Consider the following 12943-nt stretch of genomic DNA (forward strand, 5'->3'; position numbering starts at 1 on the left):
GCCAGCAAATGGCGATTTGAAATCAGGTCTGTCCTTGCTGGCAAGAACTCTGTCGTGCTGGCAGCATAGAGTGCGTAGAGAAATGGAAGAAACGAGACCGGGGATGGAAACTGGCACCAGAGACCCAACAGCTGAGTGAGCCAGGCCGAGGAATATGGATTTTTTATCGTTAGGCAGCTGGTGGAAGCTGTGGAGCAGGAATGACCCAGTCGGGTTTTTGTTTTTCAAAGGTGACCTTAGCCAGGGCAAAGAAGATGAAGAGGCATGAGGGAGTATGTGAGATTAATCAGGCTGTAGCGCGAAGAAGTCAAGCAAGATATGAGGCGGCTCTGGATTCAAGACAGTTCTGAAGTGGGATGCCCAGGACCAGTGTGTGTGGCAGTGAGAGATGGAGAGCATTAAATATGGAAGGTGCTCAACCAATGTTGAGTTAGTAAAGGTAATACTGAAAATGTCCGTCCGTCCATCCATCCATCCATCCATCCACCCACCCACCTGTTCTATTTTCTGCTGTATTTCACAAAGGATTTTAGAAAGCTTATACTGTCCTGTGTTAGATGATCTTAAAGCCTAAGCACCCGCCAATGGCTTTGAGGTCAAGCATGGAACGCGCACTATTATTTCCCACACCCTTGTGGTGAGAAATAAAAGGTAAACCTCTGTTTGACATAAGAGTTATGAATATCAACGAGGGCGAAGCAGCTGCAGAGCGGCCCTTCTCCACATTCTCCCGCGAGTCTGCCATGCAAAGGCGAGCTGCGGGTCAATAAACCACAGGGTAAAGCTAGACTCAGGCCCCTGGGAGCAGTGCTTGAGGGCTCATTCTGTCCATTAGAAAGATGCACGGCCATCAGAGGAGATGGTCAGCCTGCACTGAGAGTCTGTGGTTGTGAAAAGGGAAGAAGGATTTAAGAAGGGACAAAGGGAGCAACAAAGAATGCCGTATGCCAAGTTCCTGCTAGGAGCCAAAGGAACTTTCAAGAGTCCTTGCCTGGGAAAATAGAAAAGGTAATAGTACACTCAGTCCTCTTCAGGGACCGACGGCATGAGAAGTCCAGACAAAGAGACTGAGGTAAAAGAGCAGAGGATATGGAATCTTTCTGGGCAATCGCACACCCTTCATCCGTTTCCCGGACTTGGATTGCGCTTGCTGGTCAGAGCCTAGTTTTCATCGGATTCTTTAGCCAGCTTCGGCTGCGGATGGCACACGTCCAAGCAGGAGCCCACCGCACTGTGCTGGGACGAGGGCTTCGACGGGACTATGGCCCAGATGGCTGACAAAGGGGAAGGTCTCCCGCCTTCAGGGGCAATGTCCATGAACCCTGCCCTGTTCTTCCTGAGAGCAGGGATGAGGCTAGAAGTTTCTTAAGTGGCTATAAAGACGGGGCTCCATTGTCTCAGGAGTTAAGACTCGGTATATGTTCAGTGAGACAGAGGTTTGTCCAATTCACTAAGAGTACAGGGGCTGCTTTGATAGCTAGTAAAATGATGTCAAGGAATGAGAAAAACAATCTTATATGCTCTGTCTGGTCGTTTCTTTTCAATCACAATAAGGTAAAATACAAACACTGGTGCTGTGAAGAAAAACTGGGTGTGCAATTACAGGTTAATGTCAAGTCCATGAGCCTTATTTTCTATTTGTTAATTTCATGAGCAATGTCTCGCTCTCGCTTTCTCTCCACATCCCTCTCCCGATAAAATTGCTGTTTTGCTTTTGGACTTTGACCCTGATACTTTTCTTGAAGGAAGGCTTGTTGGAACATAAGACTTATAACCGACTAGCAAAGTTTGTAACTCCTCGTATTAAGTAACTTTAGGAGACAGAAACAACATCCAATCCAAGTATAAGAATAATCCTAGAAATCTTTAAAATAATTGATACAGGGATACGTTTATGGCACAGATTGTGGCTAACAGACTGTACTTTTCTCCAAACTCACTAAGTTGTATATTTAAAGGATATGTATAGCTTTTTGTACGCCAATCATATCCCAATAAAAAGGCTTAGAAAATAACTGATATAAAGCAAATATACTTGATCATTTATGATGGGGGAAAAAAACCCCAAAAATATTGTTAAAATTGTCACACTTCCCTGGAACTCTTAGGGGTAATCTTAAATCCACTTACGATGTGGGCAATAAGAGAAAAATTAAATTTTCGAAGGGAAAGCTAGAATAAAATTGATGGTAATTCTCAACAATGTGTGCAAAAATTATAGAACCCTGGGGCTGGAACTAACCTCCTTCTTCCATTTCCAAATGGACTGTATCTAAATAATTTCAGAAGTGAACTGGCTCCCTCTTCTCTGAGACTTAAAGGACTTCTACACCCCTCCCCCATCCTCATCAATCTTCATTGTCATCTGTTGAATAAATCTAAGAAGCCTTCCTTAAGGCATTTAGAGATGGTTGAAATGTATATGATAAAGTTCACAAAGGTACATGGAGTTTTAAAGATCAGTCATATCACACAATGTAAAAATAGTATTTTGAAGTAACGCTTAAAGAAATACATGGAAAATAATTTTGCATAATACTGATCCACAGAGTAAAGCGAAGTTTGGAAACAAATCATCCAAATTATCTAATTCTATGTAGAAAAAAAGGCTACGTGTGTATATTTTGGTGAGAAATAAGTATACTGACAAGGTGACAATTTCTTGTTTATAACTGTAATGCTATAAAATGAGGACCAGCTTGCAGCTTCTAAAATAGCAAGTGACCTTCTGCAGCTCTGATTTCAACCACTCAGCGGGTTTTTTCCACCAAAGGGGCTTATTTTAGCTCTCACTAGACATTTCAGCAAATGGTGCTCTCCAAAGGCTGCAGCATCTCTGACACGGATTACACAGGTGGTTTCATTAGAATCCCACATCCTGGGAGCGGGGAGAGTTGAGTATATCTTTAAAAACTGCTGCTTTCCGTGCTATTACCAAGAGCACCCGTGGCCCAACTGTACCAAGGCGGGAGAAAGCTGAGACTCCACGCTATATATAGCACTCGAAGGGCGTTGCTCCTAATTCTTTCTCCTCCCTCTCCTTTTTTTTTTTTTTTCATAAGAAAGGATGGTTTCTTCTTGGTGAACTATACCCTCTATTCATTTTCCTCCACAAGGGATTTCTTTTAAACTTGGAAGTATTCTCCCTAAAATACTATTTAGTTCAGCCTCAATCAAAATGATTAATGAATTTTTAATTTATCACTTGCCTTAAGGATCTAGAGAACCACTCAATTCTCTGTTTCGTTTGTACTACTGGTGTGAAAGTGGAATTCTTAGGGGATTCACTTTGAATTAATGCCATGATATCTCTACGGACTTGCTCAAGGCAAGTTTTAAGTGCCTGCATTAGGTTTTCAGAGTATCAAGATTCCTCAGAATCCATGCTCTGAGGCACTAACTATAATATATTAGAACAACTGGTTGAAAGGTGAAACATTTAACCAAGTGCGCATTTTTGTCTTTTTGACCGTAGACTAGTAGTTTTGTAAGTTTTCTGTCATTAAATGGAACAAGTGCACTGGTTAGGGTGTAATAGGTGACTGTCAGGGAGGACAGTGTCAATTTCAAGACCTTTCTGATTTTTCCAATCTCTATTTAGAGATTGTTATTTTTTAGGCATAAATAGAACTGTCCTGTTAGCATAAAAACCTCAATAACATTTAAGCTTAAAACAGCCACCTATTAGTGATGCATAGCCTCAATAGGAAAGTCATACATTTTTAGCATTTAGTTTCTCAAATTCTTTTAAGAAGGAGTTGGGGAGCATAAATAGTCTATAACTCCTTTGTTGGCTCAGTTTCATGGTCTAACCACCCATTACTCCCTCACCAGTGAATTAAGATAGCTTCTGGTCTCCTTTTCATACAAATTCTATTGCTGATTATTATATCAAAAAATGATAGATGTTTACTTCATGTAGACCCGAACCAAAATGTTCTTAGAATTCTTCAGAAAAATTATATTAACCAAATATGAGATTATGTAATTAACTATAAAAAATGATGAAAATGTGATCAACATAGTTCAATGAAATATGAACACAGAGAAAAACAATGAAAAAATTCTATTACTATTACTACAAGTAATAATAATATCTGGGCAAAGACTGAGTGAATGGATGGTTAATAAAAATGGTTACTATTTACAAATTTTAGGAAGTTCAGGTAAGGTACTTTATTTAAAAAAAAGTTTTTTTAAAGATTTTATTTATTTGAGAGAGAGTGAGAGAGATCACAGAGGGAGAGGGAATGGGAAAAACAGGCTCCCTACTGAGCAGGGAGCCGGATGCGGGGTTCGATCCCAGGACCCTGGGATCATGACCTGAGCTGAAGGCAGTCGCTTAACCAACTGAGCCACCCAAATGCCCCAAAGAACACTTTAAATAGAAGGTAAGAAAGCACAATGTAAAGCAGAAAGAAAAACTGAAAGAATCTATATTAGCATTTGTGTCTAAGCAGAGTATAAGCCACACAAAAAAGCATCACAAAGCAGCAAAACAGATTAACCATCTAAGAGGGTGCTTTCTTTCTTAATACTTTCATAATGGAAAGCCATTTGGGATCAAAAGTGTTTTGTTTTATTGTGATAGTGTATATGTCTAACTTTTGGGAAATTAGAGTTCCCTTTCTTCAAACTAGTTAATAACACTGAGAAAGAATCTTTTATGAAAACATTACATTTCAAAGTTAACTTTCATAGTGAAAGACCTCCTTCACAGAACAATCAGGAAACATCAACTTACTTTGATGTCCTGGAACTAATGAGTTCGAAGGGAGCTATCTTGTAAGACAGAGGAAGCCAACATGGACCCCTTCAGATTTTTACTTTGTGCCCTTTGGGAAGTCACTTAACATCTTAAAGTCCTAGTGTTTTTGATTTTCTATCTACAGAAGGATTTGGTAGGAGAGACATCTTCTAAGGGCTGTGTGAAACATGGCTACTTGAGTCTGAGGGGCTCCATGAGAATTTCCCTTTGTTTTGACTCATGAGGGGGAGTCTTGCAGAGTTATAGAGCATAAGAGGACTGAAGAGTCTCAGATGGGACAAACAAGAGCAGTGCAACCAGAGTCCATTAAAATCTTTCCCTCCTCTCTTTAAAAGACTATGCCTCCATACAGTACTCGAAGGACAATTAGCGGGTCGCAAACGATGAAAACCTAATTATGAAAATTGCTCAGGGCCATCATCAGGATTGACTTTTACTATTTAGATTTTGTTGACCTTTGGATTGACCACAAATTTAAACTGAAGCAATCCCCCCTCTTCCTTTTGGAAATTTAGTCAATGCACTTCTGACCTTTAGAAAGAACTACTTCAGAGGAAATCTTGGGAGGTAACTTTTACATTTTCAAACATTTAATCTAAATTTTAAAAAGTTACTTGATTCCTTAAATAATACCTTTAGTCGACTAATGTTTTAAAATAAGTGTTTTCTAAGTAGTCTAGCTCTAAGTCGTCCTACAACAAGAGAGCATTTCCCCAGTGGGCCTCAGAAACATGGCTCAAATTTAAATAGTACATTTTTTCTCCTTAGGGTTGAAAGTATTTTGCCACAGGAAAGTTTAGAGCCTAAAATGAAATCAAAACAATAAAATTAGAATAAAACAAACAAGGAAAAAAGTCTTTCCAGCGAGGAACATTTCCCACAGGTCCCCCTACTCTCGCAAACCTCACAGGAGTAAATCCTAAGCCTGTTGACAGGGAGAGCCTCTCAGGTTGGTTGTGTCCTATGCCGGTAACACCAAAGTGCCTTCACTTCCGGTGACCTGGCCATCAAATGACATTTCTGTGTTCCATGATGGCCCTCGTGGTACTTTAGCCCTAACCAAGCTCTTCCCAAGATAGGTGTGTGGAAATGTGGCTAAAACAGTACATCTCCACCCCGCATCTGTGGAAAAGCAATTCAGGGCTCTTGCTCAGAGCCAGTGTCAAAGCTTGTAATGACCCGAAATGACGTTTGATCGTGGGGACTGTTTCAGAGGCTATCTCGTAAGCATAAACATTTCCCCCCCCTTGACAAGTTGTAGGCAGAACCTCTTGAAATCTCCCTTCCTCTTCCTTACTGCAGAATATTTCATATCTACCATGGCTTTTGAAATTCAGTGTGTAAAGTGGAATTGGTTTTCTGACAGCTTCTCAGTAGCATCTTCCTTCCTTCCTCCCTTCCTTTCCTCCCTTCCTTCCCTCCCCCCTCCCTCCCTTCCTTTCTTGTTGGTGGATTTTACAGTTTTCTTATGAAGTTCTAATTCTGAGTCCAAAATTAATCCTGAACTAGTATCTCTAGGAAAAGTCCACTGAGGAAGATCAGTTTTGTGCAATTTCAACTCAAAACAGAAAATGTGAGTTAGAATGTTTACCTAATGGAGTGAATGCTAGCACATTAGGAAAGCTGTATTAATAGAGGTAAAGCACATAGTGACTGATATGCATACATGTACAAGCACTTGAACTGAGCATATGTCTTTGTATTGCTTATAATGTAAACCATCTTTCTATTTGTTTGGAGCCTTGCTGGTCACAAAGTGCTTTTGTATACATTATGCCAGTAAGTGCACAGAGCTTGGTACTAGAGTGGCTACAACATATCACTAGGTGATTTTAGATCATCTTCGTGAGGTTATTAAAGGATATCTAGAAAGATACAGATTTGAACGACCCTAGCAAAGAACTATAGTTCTTTGTCCCAGGACACTCTAGAATAGTGCACAGCCATGGACTAGTTAAGACAAGAGTGTGGCCATGGTAGAGATCGCAGAAATGTGACCACTGGAGTTGATTAGCCCAGTCCCCATATTTGGGAAATTTCTCTTGAGATAGAAAGCAGGATTCTAGAAATAGCAGCCTCTTCTGTAGGTGGCAAAGAACAAGGGGGCGTGAAAATTTCAGAGGAGTCAAGTAAGACCCTCTCCAGTGCCCAAGGTAACCTGGTAGGTCTGGGGCTAAGGCTAAGGCCCCTTAGCAGTCAAGAACATATCTTCATTTTACAGCCTCCTCTTTTCCCACAAGAGAGGCTCAGGGAGGTAGTCAGGTTGGAGCAGGCCAGTGAGGACAGGCGGATTTACCCTGAAGAGGTTTCTGTACAGTATCCCATCCTTCACATTGGATGAACATGAACTCGGGGTATTTGGAGATTGCTTGCCACCCTCTTCTTGAGCTGTCTCTGGTGATCTTTGATGCTCATTTTAATCTGGTTTCTTGTTTTTGTCTTGTTTTGTTTTCAGGAGGGTGGATGGAGGGAAGAGGCTGGTGCATAGTTCTGGTTTGACTGTGGTTATTAACTTTATCACTGATGATGGGTCATCAGATGATGGGTCACCCCACCCCGTGGGTCCTCCCCGCTGTGAGGGAGGCGTGGGTGGCTACAGCCGCAGGCAAGGGGCTTGAGCATCTTGCAGAACAGCCTAGTTACCTGTAAGTCCCTCCTCTCTACCACCTATCCTTGTCTTTGGGAAGTGGCTATAACAGAGGGAATATTTGTACAGAGGGCTAAACCTCCCGCCAGGAGGTGGGAGATTCATAATCCTCCAACGTCATTTAATCCAACCCACCTTATTTCTCTGACAAAGACGCTGAACCTCAGAAAGCCGAACTAATTTTGAACAAGTTCACATGGCTAGTATGTGGAATAAGGATTTTCAATTTCAATATATGGTCCCTAAACTGCCTGCAAAGGGCCTGTGGTTGGCAGGGGTGGGGGGAGCAAGAGGTATTGGAAGACAGTGGAAGTTCCCAAGATGTCTACCTTCAAAGCAAGGAAGGGGGAACGAAAGACACCGGGCTTTCCTTTCCCCATGCTGCTTGAATGATTTTTCTCACGAATTTGGTCTACTTTTATTTATTTCAATGACTTACTAGACAGTTGCTCCCGAATCACATGCCCAGCTGTGTTTGCTACCAGTGCCACTGCGGACAAAGGAAATACATAGCTAGAATTGAATTCTATTCTCTGTACCATTTCTGAATGAGTCGTTAATTATGCATAGAGAAATGTATATTTGTTAAATATACGTGTGGATATGCACAGATAGAGTTAAGCAGTTATAAAAGATTTATGTGTAGAAGCATAAGCCCTTAAAGGTGCCACCGTAAGACCATAGCACCTGCCTGAGGTTCTTAATAAGTAACAATTGAAACACCAATGTCGACAGAATTCTCCCAAATAAAGCACGCTAGTGAGATCTTCTATGTTTCTATGTAGACTTGATAGAATTCAATAGTAGTATAAAAGGGACTAGGTCACTTTCATACCAATCTCTATGCAATCTCCTCTAGTAACACTCAGCCTCTGGAATAGGTAATTAAAAAAAAAGGTTTATGTCTAGTTTTTATGCCAGGCTCCATAAATAGAGGACACAAGAAATAGGAAATTAAATCTATATTTAAGATTATATAGGAGAGACCAAGGAATTCACATTTCTTTGTCTTTGGAGAGAAAATTGCTAAAAGCAACAACAAATTCAGGCGATGTGTGTAAAAGGTAATTTATCCACTTAGCCTCACAGGTAATTTGATGGATTCCCCCCCCCCCCCCCCCGTTTTTAAAAGCATATTGTTTGGCTATTTGAACTGTCTTGTTTAGTACCTCGCAGATATGCTGTCAATCATCTTTGAGCTTAAATGAGCTTTCATTAAGAGGACTGGTCCTATAGAATCCCCCAACCCATCTAAGAGCTACAGTGGGGAGCACATACAGGAGCCTCCCCTTCCTTCTTTGCTTGCTCACTCGCTGGGTATCCGTTAGCCCGTGTCCTCTCGCTGCCACCCACAACTGCAAAATTTCATCCCCGAAGATATAACACAGCCTCACGCCAGCTTGAAATAAAGTTCCAGCTAAGCCCAGTTAATACTCCTGCCTAAATATTAATTTGCATCTTACTTTCATCCTTGTCTTATTTCATGGCTTTTTGTCCTACGGGATTTTGAGAAACCCAAGGATATAATTCTTGAAATGTTTCATATTTTTGTTTACCCGCATTTTGTTTTCTATTTCCAAGACCATGAGAATAAACCATTCCTGTTAAGAGATATGGCTCAGAGTAAGCAATACCCCCCATCTCCCTCACCCTCCAGGAGGGTCTGTGGTGCCATCACATCCAAGACTTACAATATATGACACACTGAATTGCAATCGTTTGTTCTCATGTCTGGCTCTTAGCTGGTGAGGGCAGGAGCCGTGATCTGCTGGTCTTGAAGGCCTGGCACATTTCAAAAATATGTTTTCCAAAGTATGCCTGGTAGTCTAGGGTAGTAGAGTTATCTACATCAGAATTTAAGCTTTGTCACCTAACTCTGTGTTCTAGAGAAATCTCTTAATTTCTTCATCTGCAAAATGGGATGATTTCTTCCCTATCCACCTCTGAGGCTCAAAATGGTGAACATGCATTTTTTATACTTCTCTCCATACTCCATACTCCAAACTAAGAAGTTTGTAGTTTCTTTGGTATATTTTTAGAAAGATAAGCTTGGATTTTCTGGGGAATATTCCTGACTTTCCTGACATTCCTTCAACTCGCTTTTTTGGGACGAGCCTACTGTTGCTTATACAGTTGTTTCATGGTTCTTACACATGTGGTTTGATTAAATTAATTCCAAGCTATAAGACCATATTCTACATGGACTATTCCCAAAACTGGTTTTAAAAAACAGCTGCTTTTATGACAAACTCAATATCAGAATAATGTCCTGCTTGTACACAGTTCATTATTCCTTCAGAAACCAGGGGAAGAAGACCAGGGCTTCTAATAGCCAAGAATGATGTTCAAAAATTCTTTAGTGTCCTATCGCCTTCAATTCACCCAGTGAGAATGTGGCTAAAACCAGATTTTCTCTTTTGTCTGCACAGAGTTCTTTCTGGGACAGCTTGCCACCAGCCAGATTAGTATAGATGCTCATTAATCAAGGCAGGTCAAAATGCCAGCATTCTCACTCTGGGCGCTCTTTGTACCACCTAGAAGGATGGCAGACAGGCAGCAAACACTAAGCAGGTTTGTTGTGCGAATGCCAGTTAACTTGTGAGGGGCTCCCTTTGTTTGGTGGGAGGACATACAGCACAATGGTCCAAAGAATGGCTTCTGATGTTACTCAGACCTGAGCTCACATGCTTCTTTTGCTTTTTTACAGGTTTTGTAACTTTGGAGCCTTTTCTTTTTTCATCTGTAAAATGGACATATGCCTACCTCCGTGATAGGCACAATACAACTGTGATGAGAATTAAACGGAGGATCTTGCTCAGCACAGTGCAGGTGCTCAAGAAAAGGTAATTATATTACTTGTAACAACCACTAGTGTTATTAATTATAATGATAGGAATCACATTGTAATACCAATTACATTAATAATAATAATACAGCTTATGCTTGCTAGGTGCCCTCCGAAGAACTTGTGAACATTAACTCATTTCATCAACACCCTCTGTGGGACTATTGCTCCAGGTTTACAACAGACCCAAAGAGATTAGGGAAACTGCCCTCGGGAAAGGGCAGGTTTTGAACTCAGGCAATTCAGCTTTACAACCAGAGTTCTTCACCACCATCCCATACCACTGATGCTTTTTGCCCAACGGTACCGCTGCGGACGTGGTGTTTTAGTGACATGAGCGACAGTTTTTTGGATGGTGCAAGAAAGAACAGTGTACCGCAATTCTGTGGCTTGTCATAGGTTATCTGCCTTTGATACCCACGGCAGTTTGTGTCCACTAGATGGCACTGTTGTTCAAACGAAATGTGAACCAAGTCGCTACTTAGGTTTGGGAGCCTGCTAAACATGGGAATAGCAGCCCGGCAAGCCAGTTGCATCCCTCAAAGTCTGATGGAAGAAACCCCCAAAACTTTATAGCATAGCTAGAGATCCCTAAAGACTAATGGTATGGAGAAATAGGAAAAATATATGCTAGTTTTTTCTGGGTGTTGATGTCTGTAGAAACTCTGGATGAGTTTTGAAATCATCTAGTCCAAATGCATCGGTTCATAAATAAATAGACTGAGGGCCAGAGAGGAAAAGCTACTGGGAGATGCGCACCCAGACCTGATGGCTTTGGCTGTAGTTCTCTCTCCCTAATACTTCTAACTGATTCTAAATCACAAAGAAATTGCGGTTTCTGAATTCTTAGAAGCCTTTCCTTTGGGGTATGGGGCAGAAGACTGCCCAAAGATTATGAGTTTCTGCCTCATTATGTTTTATACGTATATTCAAAATCAAGACCAGACTCAGATACTTAGATATGAAGGAGGATAAAAGCAAAAAATGGTGCCTATTTCTTTTTCTTTTTAATATGTCTCATTGGAAAGACTAAGTGACTCCACTTTATTTATTAAAAAAAATTTTTTTTAAGAGAGGGAGAAAGGGGGCGGGGCAGAGGGTAAGGGAGAGAGAGAATCTTAACCAGGCTTCATGCCCAGTGTGGAGCCCGATGTGGGGCTCAATCTCACAACCCCAAGATCATGACCTGAGCCAAAATCAAGGGTTAGATGCTTAACTGACTGAACCCCCCAGGCACCTGGAGCGACTCCACTTTAAAAGACTGACCCAGTTGGTTGACAGTGCAGTTTGTGGATATTAAACCCAGAGCAGGTAGCAGAATAATGGATAAGCAAAAGGACTGGAATCAGACTGCCTGGATGGAACCAAAGGACCCAGGAAAGGCCATGAGACACCCCTAAGCCTCTATTTCCACATCTGTAAAATGGGAATCATATTTTTACTTATAAGACGTTTGTGAAAATTAAATGCGTGTGAAGTGCCTATGACATAGTTAAAAAACCAAGGTTAAGGGTAGCAATAAATATGAGTATTTGTCATGATAGCTGATGCTTAGTTTTCTGTATCTCTCAGCTGTGAATGTCATTGCAGGTGCTTTGTCAACAACTTCTTTACTCACTGTCACATGCTAAATTGCTAAAAAAGAGACATAATGTTTCAGGTTTTATAACTGTGTAACATCACATCTTCCTCAACCAGATGGTAGAAGTAGCCAAGATACATATGGCATGTACTTCATTATGTGTTCACATCAACTTTATTTAAAACACTCGTAGGCTTTGGGCTCCTACTCATAGTTTAGACAGAGAAGGTGACTGGCATGCAAATAATAACCATTGAACACTTGCTGAGTATCAAACATTGCTCTGTTTTGCAAGTATGAACTCATTTAATTCTTACTACGACTGTGTGATCTAGGAACTAATACTTTTCCTTTTATAAAGATGAGCAAACTGGGATCCAGGAACTTGGGCTCCAGCTTAAATAATAAGCCAGAGTTAGCATCTGAACTCAGGTGGCCTGGTTCTTAGTGACCCTGGTTCTGCCACCTCTCAGGGCAGGACATGAGGAGGAGGCTTCTCCAAGGTTCCTGAGGCCTAGATCACTTCCCTCCCACCCCCCCATACCAAGTAACACAATGAAGCCTGATAGAGCCACTCTTCATGTAGCTCTTCTAGGCTACTGTTAACAGGCAACTTCATGACCCAGGAGGCTCATGGATTAAATTTACATCAATATTTTTAGGGCAGTTAGTTAATGAGATCAACTGGTTAAACATTTAATAGACTCCTGAGCTTAGCAGGGTAAAATAAAGCTGCAATATTCAGTGTAACTTATTGGTTGCTCATATGTTCTGTAACATTCCAGACTACCCTCTTTTCACTGCCAGGAATTTAGACTCTATTCCCAGGTAGAATTCTTGAATTCAGATTTACAAGAGACATAGTGGTCTTCTGGTCTACCCCTCTGCCTTTAAAAAGAAGGAAACTGAGGTACCATTTGCTTCTGGCGAGTCCCAAGTTATCTTAGAGGAAGATCTGGAGCCCTGTTCATTCAGGTATTACATACTACTTCTACATCCCTTAGCTATTTTATTTTGAATGGTATCACTCTGAATACTTGCTGAAATTCTCCTGTTTATACCAATAACGGTTTTCCTTCAGTGATGAACCCAAATTCAACA

The 12943-nt window shown here is 41.0% G+C and overlaps 1 protein-coding gene across 4 annotated transcripts in view; it reads right to left on the minus strand.

Moving 5' to 3' along the window:
- The window catches only part of RORB (RAR related orphan receptor B), a 199351-nt gene that overhangs the window by 42197 nt on the left and 144211 nt on the right, over window positions 1-12943 (minus strand). The gene's annotated exons all lie outside the window — the stretch shown is intronic.

The sequence above is a fragment of the Callorhinus ursinus genome, unplaced genomic scaffold, assembly GCF_003265705.2.
Source record: "Callorhinus ursinus isolate GAN/ISIS: 27379988/994484 unplaced genomic scaffold, GSC_fseal_2.0 scaffold28, whole genome shotgun sequence".
Taxonomy (NCBI): domain Eukaryota; kingdom Metazoa; phylum Chordata; class Mammalia; order Carnivora; family Otariidae; genus Callorhinus; species Callorhinus ursinus.